This window comes from Saccostrea echinata, unplaced genomic scaffold (assembly GCF_033153115.1).
Source record: "Saccostrea echinata isolate AGI-Se365-2 ecotype Australia unplaced genomic scaffold, CSIRO_AGI_Sech_v1 ptg000004l, whole genome shotgun sequence".
In the NCBI taxonomy this organism is placed as follows: domain Eukaryota; kingdom Metazoa; phylum Mollusca; class Bivalvia; order Ostreida; family Ostreidae; genus Saccostrea; species Saccostrea echinata.
Genome location: NW_026889753.1, coordinates 12282501 through 12300635, shown reverse-complemented (window position 1 = coordinate 12300635; position 18135 = coordinate 12282501). Strand labels below are relative to the sequence as shown.

Genomic DNA, 18135 nt, shown 5'->3' with positions numbered 1-18135 from the left:
GATTATTTGTTAAAATTTGTAGACTTTTTCGTTATATCATCGTTATTTTTCTCTAATATCTACAGCAAAGTGTTTCTACGTGTATCTATGACAATTTGACAATTCTGAATAAATTATGGTAAATATATATATATATATATATATATATAACTCTGATTTAAGGACTAGGGAGACCAGACCATTATATATGGCTTAAGGGGACAATATACAGATTTTTTAAATTTGCTTTTTTCTAAAAAGAAATACCAGATCAAAGATCTATAGAACACCATTTAGTCGACTCTTGCTTTATTTTTTCATAATAAATGCCTCCTAAAAATATATGAAAAAAATGGTCTCCTTAATATTCTATGTTTCTCTCATATGACTTAAGGAGACCAGTGTATATTTTTTATAAATATAACTTGTGGTTTAAGTAGACCATTTTTCTTTCATAGTAATTTCACTTATTATGCATTAATTAACATATTGTTTCCAACCAGAATAGTTGCGGATGGTCATTAGTCAAGGTCAGCAGAAAGATATTTGTGCTAATGTGACTCAACATGATCAGTACAAAACTTTGAATTAAACTAAAGTCATTGCACAAGTGACTTAAACGCAGTGGTTAGAGCGTCTGCTCTAGAGTAGCGAAGTAAGGAGTTGATCCTTACGTCGCAGGTTCAAATCCCACTGTGGGATGGGGAGACCGGTCCTTCAGATGAGACCGTATAAATCGAGGTCCTGTGTCGCAGTAGGTGCTGGCACGAAAAAAATCCCTCGATGCTCAATGGCCGTAAGTTCCGAGTATAGGACAAAATTTGCAGATCTCCACTGGCATGTGGTGGTGTCTCCATATGAGTGAAAAAATCTTGAGAGGAATGTTAAACAACATACAATCAATCAATATATAGAGAGTATAAGCCCAGAGTAGCTTGTTCTGATATCCACATTTAACTCTCAATGCTGTCGCCCACATGGTGCAGTGGAAAGAGCCTATGCTCTAGAGTCGTGGAGTTAGTTGATCCTTTTGTCACATGTTTGAATCCCACTGTGGGACGTAGAGACCAGTCCTTCGTACAAACAGAGGTCCAGTGTCGCAGTAGATGCTGGCATGAAAAAAATCCCTCACTGCCCATTGGCCCTGAGTGCCGAGCATAGGTCATTTGCAGCTCTCCATCGGCAAGTGTTGGCATATGAGTGAAAAATTCTCCAGAGGGACGTTAAACAACAAACAAACTCTCAATGCCCAAAACAGTTTAACCTAAAAGTGAATGCAGACACAGATTATTCTTTAGACCAAGTATAGTATACTCCATATTGTTTTGTTGAGGACACAAAGTTCACAGTGGACATCAAGTAATTTTTCCTGCTATTTATACCCAGCTTCTTTTAAACCATAAAGTCACCGAGTGCATTCGCTTTCCAACTAATTGATGAAGTTCTGACCTATGCCTATATTTGTTTAAATTCTTTCTGATTTAAGAATACATTTGACCAGTTGAAACCAAGAGTACATGTACTACATAAAATTTCAAGGTTGTGATTAAGATTCAGTAAAAGTTATGCCCCATCCAGTATAGCAATATGTGGATGCCATGTTCAATATACCCGGTACATATTTGCTATCATTAAACTTGCAGAGACCATGAATCAAAATAATTCAAATACTTAAAAATCATTTTATTTTTACTGCTAGTCAAAATACAGTCACTCAAGCATATCCTTTGTTAATTTGAAAAAAAAAATGATAGTTTAACATTTATTATTAATACCATACCAAAGCACAAGATAGTGCACTTCTTACATAATCCAATGATTCATGCTGTGATTTTACCTATTTAGATGTTTCTTATTTACAGTTCAGTATACATGATATACCAGTACAATGTGACACTAACCTAGTATCAATTAAATGGATCATTACTATTCTGTTTTTAAGAAGTTTGCAGGGTAAAAAGTATAATAAAATAAAAATGTTGATACATTTATTGATTGCATATGCTAAAACCTTTTATAAAATATCAAACATTGTATCATAACAGCTTTTACAAATTAATTCAATACATTCAAAGGTACAAAAATCAAATTATTTTCATCCATATTCAGTTGAACAACAGCTACATCTATTATATAAAATGTATGGTAGTTGGCACTGATGGTATATATATCATATTCAGTTGAACAACAGCTACATCTATTATATAAAATGTATGGTAGTTGGCACTGATGGTATATATACAGACCTGTCTACCCTTTTCATTGCGAGGGTGTAATTTCAAGACTCAATTAAGTGGAATTTATGAGGTAAAGGCGTAATCCTTTATGTTTCCCTACTTTGATGTTTTGCAAAGCTACTATATTGTCTGAATCAACCTGAAATTGTACATCATTGAACAAAGCAAGCATGAATGTTTCTTTTTCAAATCATTTATAGACAAAAAGTCCCTTTGTTGTAAAAACTGGTATCGTAATTGCAATCAAATCAAACTTATTTATCTAACATTCCTAATGAACGTTTGGAAAAAAATTAGCAAATCACATAATTCAGAGTTTCAATCGCATATTAATACAAATTCTACATTATTCCGCTATTTCGATTTTGTTTTTCTTACATTTACTTGTCTCTATGTTGTTCTTAGCAATGTAAGAATAAACCGAATTGAAAATTAAACTGACTTTACTTATTGCACACATCATTCAAAAGTTTTGTTTCCTTAATTTTGGCATGCAACCCGTTTAAAAGGCATAACTACAATGTGTATTACGTATGTTGTTTGTATCATAAATAATCATATCGTGAAGAACTGAAACCCTCCATTAATTAGTATTAATTACCTTCTCGTTTTCATTAAGGAAAGCCTTTACTTTAACTCCAAAGTTAGCCTTTCATTAAGTTGTTTATGAAAAAATATTTAAAAAGCGTAAAATTAGTTTTCATGGCGTAACAGCGTAATTTTGTGGTAAAAAGCGGAAAAATTACGCCAAAAGCGGAAGGGTAGGCAGGTCTGTATATATCCTGAGCAAAGAAAAAACATACCTAATCAAAGAATACAAAGCTCACTTCTATAAATGTTATCTACTAGTAAGGCAAAGTCTCACTTAACAAACACTCTGGTAATGTATATCACCTGGATCCAAAATCTATGCAAGTTGGTCTGGGTTAGATTTAACTGCTCAATAACCCTGAAAATGTATGTTACATCCAGCATCAGAAGCAGGATACATCATCTATGTTTACTGATCACCAAAGAGTATATTGTTACTTTGAATGAACCTTCTCTAAAAAACTGGTCATTAATCCAGAATATCTAAGTCAAATCAAGGATTGGTACCCTGAAACATTTACATGTACATACATCATCTTTGCAGGTTTGTTCAACATAGAGTTTATAATTACATGAGAATAGGACTGCTCAAAACACTTAATCTTGTGGAGTCCCCCATGTGGCGCAAAGGATAGAGTTTGTAATCTAGAGTCGCGAGTAAGGATTTAATCCTTAAGTCTCAGGTTCAAATCCACTGGGGATGTGGGGACCAGTCCTTCAGATTAGACCATATAAACCGAGGTCCCGCCTAGCAGTTGATGTGGGCACAAAAAAGATCCCTTACTGCTCAAGGCCCTGAGTGCAAAGTATAGGTCAAATTTTGCAGCTCTCCACCAGCAAGTAGTGGCATCTCCATATGGATGAAAAATTCTTGAGAGGGATGTTAAACAACAAACAAACAAAAACAAAAAAAAACACATGAGGAAAATGTAGATCAGATCAAGCATCTGAAGTAAATCTGTTAATGTGCTTTAATCCATGCAAGTTTGTCCAGGTAGAGCTTAGGAATGAACCTTGCTCCTTAAATTTTAACTGGGATGACAATGCTAGGTATATAGTGAGAACTCATCTAGACTGTCCAGAAAATCTAAAAAATATTTAGCAATTTCTTACTTGCATGATTTAAAAAAATCTGCAATCTAACATTATTTCAAAAAAAATTTCAACACATTTTCTAATTTTCAACAAATTCAATGCACTATGAGACGATTTAACATTTCTTAACCACATACACTGTACTTAAAGTGCAATATACATGCATTATACTGTATGTTAAATCTTTACAGTTTTCTTCAAGTACTCTAATAGTATATGAAATATGAAGATTACCAACAGTGATCAAGCTTTAAAGTCCATTGAAACAATACATAATTAGAGCAGAGCAAACAGACTCTAAAAACACCATGTGCAATGGAGGAGAAAGCATTTCCTGCCATGTGCTCCTTGACATGATTGGGCAAATGGAAAAATCCACAAACAATTCAGTGTAAACAATTTTGATGAAAAACATTAGTCAACATTCAACTTAATGATCGATTGAATTTGCTATAACAATTAATTTACACGTAAGTGTACACACATGTATGCATACTAGATGAATTATTTCACAATATCCAAAATTGGACAATAATAGTTTCTAATCTAGCTAGACAACAGGAAATTTTCATTATTACTTAAATTACATGAAACTATTGAAGTCTATGAGATAAAAATTATATCTAAAAATTATACACATTTTAACAAGTGTTTACAGTTTAGTGTATTTATTATACACAAATGATGACTTAGTAATTATGACTTACTAGTAAAGTCCACAGATTGACTTCCAGATTTCAACTCAAAGGCTTGAAGATTTTTAGTTGCTCTTTTATCATTTTCTTTTTCACTGAATATTTTCATTTTTATTTTCAAGACGCTGTTTTTGTTGAGGTCTTTTAGCAGTTTGATGCAATCCAAGAACTCCAAGGGCAATTTAAGAACTCCTGAATTTCTTTCTTACCTGGAAAAAATAAAAATTTAAAAGTTTAAAATATATTCAACTTACATGAAGAAAACTAGTAAAACTTGTGATAATGTAATAGACCTTTCAGATGTTCCAAAGCAGCTACATGTATCTAATTAAAAAATATAAAGTTTGAAGTATTTAGAGTCACCTGTATTCTGAACAAGCATAAGGGATATGTGTATTTGACAGACAGATGAATGAATAGACTGATCACTATAGAGCACCTTAGTCTTTTTTCAATAATCTTTACATTAGTGAAAATCAAATAGGAACTAGAGTGTTTCAAGGAATGTATATGTCACCTGCTAGGTATCGTCATTAAAGAGGTAAATAAATCTAAGAGTGGTCAGCTATTAATTTAATATTAGCATGGAGGTTCAAGCATTTGCCTGCAAGGAAAAAAAGGACCCAAAAGTATTTAAAAGACTGGGATAGAATCTGGCAATCAGAGAAAATATGGTTCCCCAGTCCTCAAATGAATAATTTAATTAAAATTATGAGGAATAACTATTTATCATTTTATTAATACACATGTAGGTGCTTCCAACAATCCTCGGAGGAAAGGAATTTCAGACTGTCTTTACTTAATTGTCACTTTGTCAGTCAACACGATTCATTGTGGAATACTGATCCCAATGTATTTTCATAGTATTTAAATATAAGTTTGTGTGGTAACTGAATTTCATACAGTTTTAAAGTATAGTATCATGAGCTCAAAAACATATATAAATGCTAATTATCAAAACCCTGCCTCTCAAAATTTTGGAGATATAAGGTGTGACAGACGGACAGACAGATACCAGGTAAAGTGATCTCTAAGTGTCGTTCTGCTCTGCAGTTGACACAAAAATGAAAGTTAGTCAATTTTTGACCATGTATATCACTTCAGTGATGAAAGGAATGCTGAAGTGGTAAGTCTATCCTAATTATTTGAAAATACGGCAACCCCATTGGTCAGAATATAATACATATGCTGTCCAGCCTTAATTTCATTGGCATAAAGCAGCACAAAATACGATTTAATTGGATGGTGCAACTTGTTTTTCTAGCGGGCGCTGTTGCAACCCTGGAAAAGAAAACAGGACTGGGGCTTGCCCCTAGGGGGCACTTACTGACCGGAAGTAAACAAACAACAGAAATAGCAATACACTAGAAATATGTCCATAGGACATGTATGCCCGCCGAGTGTATAGTAATGCAACATGAAATTTTGTGTTAGTGTATGAAGTTTGATGAGAATATCTTGAAAAGTTTCTTTAAAATTGAAATTGAGATCTAAAAAAAATGGATATAAATGATAAATTCTCACCAAATTATGTATAGATGCATAGCCTTAGATATCAATATTTTAAATGGTTTTAAAACCATGCAAAATGCAAATTGAAGGAAAGTGAGGTCAAGGTCACAGGAAAGGTCAAAAGTTTTTGAAATAGTTGAATAGGTCTTACTAATTATATATGTATCAGCATATTAAGTTTGATAAAGAATATCTTGAATGATTTCTTTAAAACTGAGCTAGTCACAAGCGTGGCGCCATGGTTAGAGCGTCTGCTCTAGAGTCGCGAAGTAAGGAGTTGATCCTTATGTCGCAGGTTTGAATCCCACTGTGGGACATGGAGACCAGTCCTTCGGATGAGACCTTATAAATCAAGGTCCCATGTCACAGTAGGTGCTGGCATGAAAAAGACCCCTCACTGCTCAATGGCCATGAGTGCAGAGTATAGGACAGAATTTGCAGCTTTCCACTGGCAAGTGGTGGCGTCTCCATATGAGTGTAAAATTCTCAAGAGGGACTGCAGATTACCTGTAATGATTGACCAAAATCCCTACTAGGCTTTAAACTCTTCATTCTTGACCTGTATTTCGTCAAATAAGATTTTTCCAGTTAATTAAGGTAAAATTACTAATTGTTAAAACTGTAAATGATTTTTTTTTTTTTTTTTTTTTTTACCTGAGCCAGATTTTTACTTTTCTTAGAAGTGTCTGTATTTGACTGTTGGTTCCACCTATCTCAAGAAAATGATCTGTAAAAGTAAATGTTAGAAATCATAATCTGTTCTCTATCTACTATAATCATGAGAAAAGGTGTTGAAAATTAACAGATGGAGATAAAATCAGCAGTCATATTAAAGGCTTTTTTTCAATAATCAATTTATTAGTGAAAATCATAAAAGTATTAGGCAAAAAGGAAAAATAAATGTTGTCATTAATTAACCTTGCATATCTCTACAATTTTCTGATAAGAAAATTATACCCGATAGATGCAATATAATCACCCTTTGCCTGCCCCTAAATTATGATTATTTAAAACAAGGTTCTTTTAGAGGTGCCTAGGGTCGAAATTCATAGAAAAAAACCTACAAAAAACGTGAAAACCTATTTCTATCATACTGGTTTATATTTATTACAAATGTCCTCATAGTCAGCATAGCCAAGAACAATAGACCGCAGACTCTCACCATGAACATTTTTAGTGTCCTGGTTCGAAACCATTTGTTGGCACATTTTTATTTTTTCAAACTTTTTACCTGTATAAACACTAAAGAACGAGTGCACTTATGGGCCCCGGTAAATTAAATTAAGCATAATTTTCCATCTCAGATCATTAATTGATATCTAAACCATAAGATTCAACAAATTTTGAATATACAAAGAGCAAAGCCATACAATGTGGTAGGGGTCAGCTGACATTCGTGATTTTCTATAGTAAATCGAGGACGGTCATTCATTTCAAAGCTTTTGTTTATTGTCAGCCTAACACTGTACAAACTTGTGCGATTGACAAAAAATGCATTATACATTTATAAAACTTGTGTGAAAGGAGGAAATTTGTACATGATTAGGCTTGTACTTAAAATATTAAAAATGTATGAAAAGTTCAATGTTTTTCCTATAACAAGCAAGAGCTATTTACCTGTATGACCTATGTTGAACCCACCCGTGGAATAAATTATTTAAAATACTGGTAGTCACGTGAGTTCTACCCCGGTAAACATTCCTCAAAGATGCTCACTGTAAAACATAACCACGTTCTGTATCATTATATCGAAGTCAAGCCGCATAGAGATGTTTGTATGTATTTGGTTTTAGGAACACGAGATGGTTAGGAGAGTTTAGTGTCGTTAAAATGTCATCATAAATAAAAGTGTCAACCATTTTAACATTCATGCAAGACAATGGTACTGGTATTGAAAGCCACCTAAATACACTTTTTTTCATTTTAAAATTTAAAGGAACTAATGTTAATACTTATTGTATTATTTCAAATGCAAGCATGCAAATTTCTTAGTTTGATCACTATGGATACAGGTATCTATACAACTTCATTCGATTTTTTTCTCGGGTAAAATAGCACAAGAAGTATCATTCGGCATACGCGCCTGTCAATGATCCACCATCAGATTGTTCAAGTGTCTGATTTAAATGTCTCCTCCCCTTGATTTAAATAAACGAAACTCAAAATAGGTTCGGTACGACTTTTCCGGATTTGGGGTATCTATAGACATTTAAAAAACTTCATTTGTTTCAAATCCATGCTGATTTAGGTGATGTTTTAATGTGATTTTAATTAGAAATGTCCACTTGTGTTTAACTATTACCAAAAGAGAACAATTTGGTAATACATTCTAAAGTAATATGGCACTGAAAAAGGACCCATTAAGCATTGCTTAAGTGCACTTGTCCTTTGATTTTTTAATACAGGCTTTTGCATTTTACTTAATATATTTTCTTCCTTAAATGCATGTTTGGTGTTGATATAAAAGACATCTATGGAAATGCAGATCATAAATTCTCTTTAACTAAACGCAATCAACCGGAACTAAACCTCATTGTAAGCACACTTTGTTCGAGGACATGAATCATTCACTTTGTGTTACTCGATACTCCAGGTGTCATGAAAAAAAATCATGCCGAGCAATAATTGCTGTGTTTGCCTTTCAAGAACATAATGACATGTAATAGTACTGTTGTGCCAGTGGGAGAGATACTGTTCTATGCAGAGTAGATGCAGTTCATTCCTCGGGAAAAATGTGTGCATTGGCGATATGTTATGCTAAAAATGCATGAGGGTTTTCAGATTAGAAAAGAATGTGGTAAGGTCAGTTAAGGTTTTATGTCCCATTGCCATTACTCAGTCAGACATCAAGAATGACCCTCAAACAAAGGATGTATCATTCTGTAAATACTGAGGTAGGATCACATGAACACACAGTTGAGTAGAATGAAATATATCGAGATAACAATCAGTATTCAAGCTCAAAAGCCCATCAAAAAATACAAAATAGGAGCAGAGCAAATACGGACCTCCAAAACATCAGAGGTGGGATCAGGTGCCATGGAGGAGTGAGCATCCCCTGCAGACTAGTCACACCCGCTGTGTGCTCCTTGTCACGACTGGGAAACAATAGAAAATTCCATACACAATTCAGTGTGTAAATAATGGCCTAACAATAAGTATGAAAAACGTCAGTCAGCATTTTACTTAATGATAAATTGTATTTGCTGACAAGGTCATTGTATCGACCATAGAACTTACAAAATGATGACTTTAAACAAGACTGCTGATATTCTTGTTTCAGCAATTTGTTTGTCAATAACTTACCTCCTTTTAAAAATTGTTCATACATAGAGGATGCTCTTGTGTATCGAATCAACTGAGAGATATAAACCCCGTATGCAGGTGATGAAGGTATATTTTAGGAATGACTCTAATTCTTGGCCAAATTATTCGAGTATAACCTGGTTTGGGTCAGTTTACGCTTTATAATCCGCGAAGCGGATTATAAAACAGCGTAAACTGACCCAAACCAGGTTATACTCGAATAATTTGGCCAAGAATTAGAGTCATTCCTTATAATTTAATTCTAAAATCATTAAACAACTGTGTGTGTAAAATTTCGTTGCTTTTTATTAGTTCAAATTTGCCGCTCAATAATACAACCCTAGTAACGGAAGTGATGGGAAGCAAGGGGAGGTAAAAACTGATACATAGTCCTAGCAGCCATGTTTTTTGTTTGCATGTGGTAAGATCCGAGTTATTGTTTGAAGCTAAAGGTACATTTATTAAATCTGGAATTTTCCATGAATCCCGAGGACTGGAAATGAGAGCATTGCATGGATACAGACGATTCAGCTGGTTGTCAGGGGGGTGTGTCCCCATACCAAACCAGGTTATACAGAAATAATTTGTGTTCCTTTTTGGATATTAACCAATCAGAGGCTAGAATACAAACACAATTAAATTATTGCTGAATAAGTAAGGGAAGTTGATGATTGAAAAGTTAAAGTCATCACGTTTATCATAAAGCTTGGTTGTTAGATTACCATTAATGTAGAACTAAAGCAATACATGAGAAACAAGAAACTACACACGTGACCTAAAGTCAGTGACCGGAACATATATCGGTAAGCTTTTTCTAAAGACTGTACCAATATTGGTCCTATAGGTCATCTCATATTTTTAACTAGAAGTGTTCCTTTGATATACTATATTTTACTTAATTTCTATAGACTTACTATACCCTGAAAAAAAAAAAAGGAAAACAGGAACTACCTGTTTAAATGACCCCGACCACCGAGGTTAATCTAAAGTTTGTCCCTGCCTACCTGAAAAACAGACTGCCTCGGGCAGTCAGTAATTTCCAACTCTGGTTATGAGATGCTAAATGTTAAATATTTACAATTAAATGCTTATATTTACATTTTTAAATTCATCATAGATTGAGAAAGTCGATAAAATCATTTCTATATTAAGTCTGTATACTGTATAGGGGGAAAATAACTCGCGGTGTTAATATTCGCTATATTCATGGTGTGAATAAATCCGTGAATTCAAGAAACAGTGAATAAGTTTTCAATAACCTACATGTTATATTTGGAAATTTGAGAATAGACTACGATAAGTAAATATACGTGCAGTACATGGTCATTTTAGTAATTACGAATCATACTTGTCATTCAATTATTTTAATTATCACGCTTAACATTGATTTAGATCACCCAGCAGATAATAACCTGTATTTGTAAAAAAAAAAAAAAAAAACTGTTTTAATAGCCAACGCTACATGTTTCATCAATCAAAACACTAGGGTCATGGGTTTTGAATACCCGTACGTAACTATGTTACGACGTGTATTTGTTACCTGCATTATCATGTTTTTGTCGACATTTTGGTTTTATAAAATCATTCAAATAACTATCGAACTTGCTGATGTATATATAAATCTACCCTGTTGTTCGTGAAGTGAATACATAATGCTGATTAATGCCTTCTAGCTATGCTATGGATTACCCGGTAAATGGATATAGACATTGAAGGGAGGTACATGTAACCTTAGTTATATACCAATTCCGCGAATTCAACAAACTGCGATCGTGTCAGAGGAGAGAAAAACATGAAAATTACAACCCCTGAAATTAATCCCCTATACAGTACTTCAACCGAGAAATTAGTTGAAACTGGTTCCAGAAAAGAAGCTGAAAATGTTCAATAGTTTACAGACAATACTTGACACATGATGACTGAACAAGAACAGATAGCAATAAGTACATTGTAATTTAAATGACTCAGGTGAATTATAACCTGTTCAATCTTAGATCCATCTTTTTTCTAACACGAGGGTTGATCCAAAAGTTCATGGAATTTAATTATTTCTAAAATTTTATTGTGATTTGATGAAAGCAAACAATAGGCATATTTATAATATAGAGTCATTATGCAACAATACTGGAAAATTTCACTAAGTTCCAATTACCAATAAGGTCACATGAGCTTTCTGAACACTGATAGTTGTAAAATCCGGGGGAGACTTCGAAGTAACGTGAAGTTAAGTATGTCATGTCATGTTATAGGAGCATCTCACCCTCATGTTCAATTCAACTAAGTAATTCTACAGAATATTCTGCCTTTTTCTCCTTTTTTCTCTCAAGAAAAGCCTGGGTATCCACCAATCGACTTATCTTTATATTACATTCATATTTCAAAAATACTCCCCATCTTTCCATATGATGTTCCAATTCAGTAGCAAAGTCAAGCACAGTACGTCAGCGGTCAACATCCATCAACGCTTAATTTGTCTACGAGAAAAACAGACCCTCCAAAAGCAGCCACACCATGGAAGTTCTATTGTTCTTAAATTTCTCACGCCACTGGAAAATCAGTTGCTAAATGCATTTTTCTCCAGCCTGTATCAGTAGTATACCCCTTTAAGTCAGAGTGTTCCTAAGATTTTAACAAAACTTATAACTTGACTGAAATGTGACGTTCTCTAACAATTAAAAGATGAACAAGAAATCATCAACTAATAATCTAAATATCAAGTTAAATCAGTAAAACTCTCACATACAGGTATATTAGTGGTCAAGCAATCGTAATTATGACAAAATTCTCATTTTATTTGCCACTTGGCGCAGGTTTTTTCTTATATCACGTATTAAGAATTAAAATGATAATGAACAAGTAAATGTCTCCCCTGCATTTTAAAACATCCTTTGCTATGGCAACTGCCATAGAGTTACTATCATTAAAATTTAAAATATTTTTTTATCAAAAAAATTCAACAAGTGTCTATATTCTTATTTGTAATTTTCAACCACTTTCACAAATAAATAAATAAAATAAGAAGAAATTCCATGAACTTTCGGATCAATCCTCGTACATGTCAGTCATTAAATTTATATAATATACAGTATGCATAAGGGAGACCAAATGTATTATTACTGCATTAAGGAGACCAACCACTATCCATATGTAAATCAGTATTCAACCACTTTCACTAATAAAAAAATAAAATACGAAGAAATTCCATGAGCATTTGAATCAACCCTCGTACATGTCAGTCATTAAATTTATATAATATACAGTATGCATAAGGGAGACCAAATGTATTATTACTGCATTAAGGAGACCAACTACTCTCCACATGTAAATCAGTATTCAACCGCTTTCACTAATAAATAAAAAAAAATATGAAGAAATTAGTGATGAGACATCAGTTAATTTTCATAATCGATCATCGGTTGGAATCGGTTACTGCTTCTGATGAGATTTCACCGATTATAATTGGATTTCTTCATAGTTTTGTATACAAAAAGCAGACTATTACAATAATTTTATTTATTTCTTTAACATGAATATATAAAATACATAATATATTATTTTCTTTGTTGTTTTGCTTCTTTTACACTTTCTAGACCTAAAAATATTTACAGTGGACACCCAACATGGCTGCCTAGCGGCAGAAAACGAACTTCAAAAAGTCGTGGGGGGAATTGATCACTCTATATTTAAGGTAAATGTTGACTAAGTTGCATATTTTATATCTCAAATAAAAGACACAATTAATATTTTTTGAATAAAAAGAATCAGCTGATTGATCAAACCAAAGAGCAAACACAGATTTGGCAGAAAAAAAATTCACCCGGGGGTAAATTGAATGGGTCGGTCGGGTTATTACAGGAAACAAAAATAATTTTTTTTAGGCCCTATATATGCATCTTCGGTTCTTAATCACCTCTGCTTCGTGCTAGTTGGCTAGTATCAGATGCAGATGCCATTTTCTTCCGTTAAGAAGAAATAAATTTTAAACCAGAAATGGATAATTCCGGAATGTATTGTATTAGAAGTATGTTTCCGATGATCGATTATGAAAAACTATAATCGATCATCGGAATTGGTAGCATTTTTTTGTCGACAATCGATGTTTTCTGATTATCGGTACAACACTAGAAGAAATTCCACGAACTTTTGGATCAACCCTCGTACATGTCAGTCATTAAATTTATATAATATACAGTATGCATAAGGGAGACCAAATGTATTATTACTGCATTAAGGAGACCAACTACTATCCACATGTAAATCAGTATTCAACCACTTTCACTAATAAATAAATAAAATATGAAGAAATTCCATGAACTTTTGGATCAACCCTCGTACATGTCAGTCATTAAATTTATATAATATACAGTATCATAAGGGAGACCAAATGTATTATTACTGCATTAAGGAGACCAACTACTCTCGATCCACATGTAAATCAGTATTCAAAACTTGAGATTTTGATTACCCTAATAATTTACATGTTTAGTTACATGAACTAAATCTATTTACCTTTGTCATAATGCAAGAACTGTTTTACATTCAGCCAACTTTAACATTACACATGCATACAGTGTATGCCATGCATTAGGAAGACCAGATGCATTATTTCAACATTAAAGAAACCAACTACAATGGAACAATTAGACAGTATTCCAAAATGTTCATTCCAATACCATGGTATTTTCCCTTAATTTGTTTGTATTTAGATGACTTAAATCAATTTATCTCAGCCAGAATTGGAACAAAAAAACTAATCATAAAAGCGGCCAAACACATGAACAGACAGATGGACATGATGATTCCTATGCTTATATACACCCAAAGTTGCCAAAGTAGAGCAGATGCAGTGGTTAGAGCATCTACTCTAGAGTCGCGGAGAAAGAAGCTGATTCTTACATCGCGAGTTTGAATCCCACTGTGGGACATGGAGACCCGTTCTTCAGATGAGACAGAGGTATTAACCGAGGTCCCATGTCACAGTAGGTGCTGGCTCGATAAAGATCCCTCAATGCTCAATGGCCATAAGTGCTGAGTATAGGACAAAAATTTGCAGCTCTCCACCGACAAGTGGTGGCGTCTCCATATGAGTGAAAATTCTCAAGAGGGACGTTAAACAACAAACACTATACACTCAAAACTTTGTTTGCAGAAGATTTTGTGATACATGCTTTACAAGTATATATATTGTTCATAAGGGAATAAAAATGCTATAATATATCATTAAGGAAAGCAACTGAACTTAAATGTGCACTTCTAATTGAACTAAACAAAATTACCCTTTGTCAGAATGTAGATTTATAAACAGGAAGGCTGTTTTTCTTAATTTTTTCCATGTCAGATTCAGACTGTTCTTGAAAAAATTCTGGCATACACCCTGTAAAAGTGAACAGTGCAGATAATAAAGAGCTTCTAAATAAACTGCATAATATTTAAATGATCCACTTAAAAGGGATAACAAATGCATTTAACTCCATCAAGGAGACCAACTGATATCCATATATATATAAATCAGTACATGTATTTTAATTGTGATATTTTAATATCCTAGTAATTTACATGTTTAGTTTCATGAAATAAATCTATTTACCTTTGTCCAATGACCAATGAGCACAAGCACTGATTTTTCCTCTTTTTTCTTAACGGAATCACCAGGGCCAGTCTGCGGTCCATATGATTCTGGCATATGTACACTCTGTAAAATGCATATTTGTACCATGTACAGGCATATGAACAATATTTCTATACTACATACATGCATCATTAAACTTAATAATCTTTTTTTCCCAAAATTCATTATTCATAGTGTTTTGCTGTTAGCAAAATTCAACAAAAACTATACCGTATATATACTTGCCTATAAGGTGGTCCACCTATAAGTCAGTTGTATTTTTTGAGGTTATTTTGGAGGGATTTGCTATTGACCCGCTTATAAATCAGTACAACTTTTTGCCAGAATCAATTGACAATTTCAAATCAATGCTCTGATGTTTTAACCTGGTTTCAAAATACTAATCTTTTTATGACTCACCTATAAGCTGGACATAGAGTATATACAGTACCTGCATTATACATGCATTAGGAAGACCAAATGCATTATTGCAATATTAAAGAGACCATTGTGGCAAATGAAATCAATGTATGAATTGTATTCAAAACTACGGGTGTACTAATTTGTCTGAAGTATATCATGATATAATGTGATACACAAAGACTTTAACAGGATATGTACATATACCCACATGCCTAAATGTAACAACAGGAATTATCGTTCTACAATAATTTACTGAAATTGCCAATATGAATAAACAAAAGCAAACTTTGTTTCGATTGTATGAACTTTAAGTTTTCTTTTTACACCACGGTCAGATAATCTAACTATCCCCTGGTTGGCTACTGGGACCTTCGTTAGATTGCCTTATCGGACATGATATTTACTGAAGATTTGATTTTTGGTACTGACTTTTATACTCAAAATAATGTCTTTAATTGTTTAATTTCTTGAGTTCAATATCACTTTGATGTGTTCAGTGTTTACTTTGATATGTAATGATGTGTATAAGCGTGTATTTTCGATAATTTAAATTTCTAGTACAGAAATCGTCCCCAAGCTGCTGTTTCATTATCGTGTCATAGTATCTCTGAGAGTGCATTTTATTAACACCTCCAAATCACCTGGCCTGCGTAATTAAATTTAACTACCAAAAACAACAGCTTGGGACTAATAAGGTGTGATTATCAGCAATGGTCCCATGAAGCCTGTGCTAGACCTAATGGAAACGTTCAACAGACCGTAAAATTAGCATAATGGGATTATTGTGTACTAAGGTGTGAATTCAGCGGAGCGAGAATTTGTTGGACTTCGAGATAACGCATGTGTTTATAGCACTTGGGACCGTAAATCTACTTCGAGATAAGCGAGGTATTCGAGATTTCCGTGTTCGAGATACCGGGGTTTTTTAAAATCATAAATATAATAAAAACGGCCGGGACCGTTGATTCACTTCGAGATATCCGTGGTATTCGACATACCGGTGTTCGAGGTACCGAAGTTTACCTGTATATCGATACATATCTAGATTAATGAATACATCGTATCAAAAACAAGAAGCCCATGGGCCACAATGCTCACCTGAGCACATTGGCTAGGAAAAAGCACAAATCACTTCAGTATTGAAAAGTTTAAAGGGGAGGGGGCTTGGATTTTGAACTACCTGAGGATGCTTCCATATCAATATAACAAATGGCTTTACTGTTCTTGAGCAGAAGATTTTTAAAGATTTTTTTCCTATATATTCCCTTTTTAAAAATTTGATCCCCCATTGTGGACCCTCCCTAACCCCCCCCCCCCCCAATCATTTGAACAAACTTGAATCTACACTACCTGAGGATGCTTCCATATCAATATGACTAAACTTGGCTTTTCTGTTGATGAAAAGATTTTTTCCTATATATTCCTATGTGAAAATTTGATCCCACATTGTGGCCCCACCCTACCCCTGGGGTTTATGATTTGAACAAACTTGAATCTACACTACATGAAGATGCTTCCATATCAATATGACAAAACATGGCTTTGCTATTCCTGAGAAGAAGATTTTTCAAGTTTTTTTCCCTATATATTCCTATGGAAAACTATGATCCCCCATTGTGGCCCCACCCTACCCCCAGGGGTCATGATTTGAACAAACTTGAATCTACACTACCTGAGGAAGCTTCCATATCAATATGACAAAACATGGCTTTGCTGCTCCTGAGAAGAAGATTTTTGAAGTTTTTTCCTATATATTCTTATGTAAAACTATGATCCCCCATTGTGGTCCCACCCTACCCCCAGGGGTCATGATTTGAAAAAACTTGAATCTACACTACCTGAGAAAGCTTCCATATCAATATGACAAAACATGGCTTTGCTGCTCCTGAGAAGAAGATTTTTGAAGTTTTTTCCTATATATTCTTATGTAAAACTATGATCCCCCATTGTGGTCCCACCCTACCCCCAGGGGTCATGATTTGAAAAAACTTGAATCTACACTACCTGAGAAAGCTTCCATATCAGTATGACAAGACATGACTTTGCTGTTCTTGAGAAGAAGATTTTTGAAGTTTTTTCCTATGTATTCCTATGTAAAACTTTGATCCTCAATTGTGGCACCACCCTAACCCTGGGGGTCATGATTTGAACAAAGTTAAATCTACACTATCTGAGAATGCTTCCATATCAATATGACTTAACAAGGCTTTGCTGTTCTTGAGAAGAAGATTTTTCAATTTTTTTTTTCTGTATATTCCTATGTAAAACTTTGATCGCCCCTTGTGGCCCCACCCTACCCCGAGGGGTCATGATTTGATACAAACTTGAATCTTCACTACCTGAGGATGAATCCACATCGATATGACTAATTGTGACTTTGTTGTTCTTGAGAAGAAGATTTTTCAAGATTTTTTTCTACATATTTCTATGTAAAATTTTGATCCACCCATTGTGGCCCCACCCTACCCCTGGGGGTCATGATTTGTACAAAATTTAATCTACACTACCTGAGAATGATTCCATATCAATATGACTAATTGTGGCTTTGTTGTTCTTGAGAGAAAGGTTTTTAAAGATTTTTTTTCTATAAATTCCTATGTAAAATATTGATCCCCCATTGTGCCCCCCCCCCGCCCGGGGGTCATGGTTTTGTACAAACTTGAATCTACACTACCTGAGGATGCTTCTA

At 34.0% G+C, this 18135-nt stretch overlaps 1 long non-coding RNA gene across 1 annotated transcript; it reads right to left on the bottom strand.

The window, feature by feature from the left end:
- Positions 1-4692: 4692 nt before the first annotated feature.
- LOC133179498 (uncharacterized) lies at positions 4693-15101 on the bottom strand. The gene is made up of 4 exons (XR_009720135.1): positions 15003-15101; positions 14692-14789; positions 6764-6836; positions 4693-4806 (listed from the first exon to the last, which is right to left on the bottom strand). It is a non-coding gene; the product is annotated as an uncharacterized LOC133179498 (long non-coding RNA).
- Positions 15102-18135: the final 3034 nt, after the last annotated feature.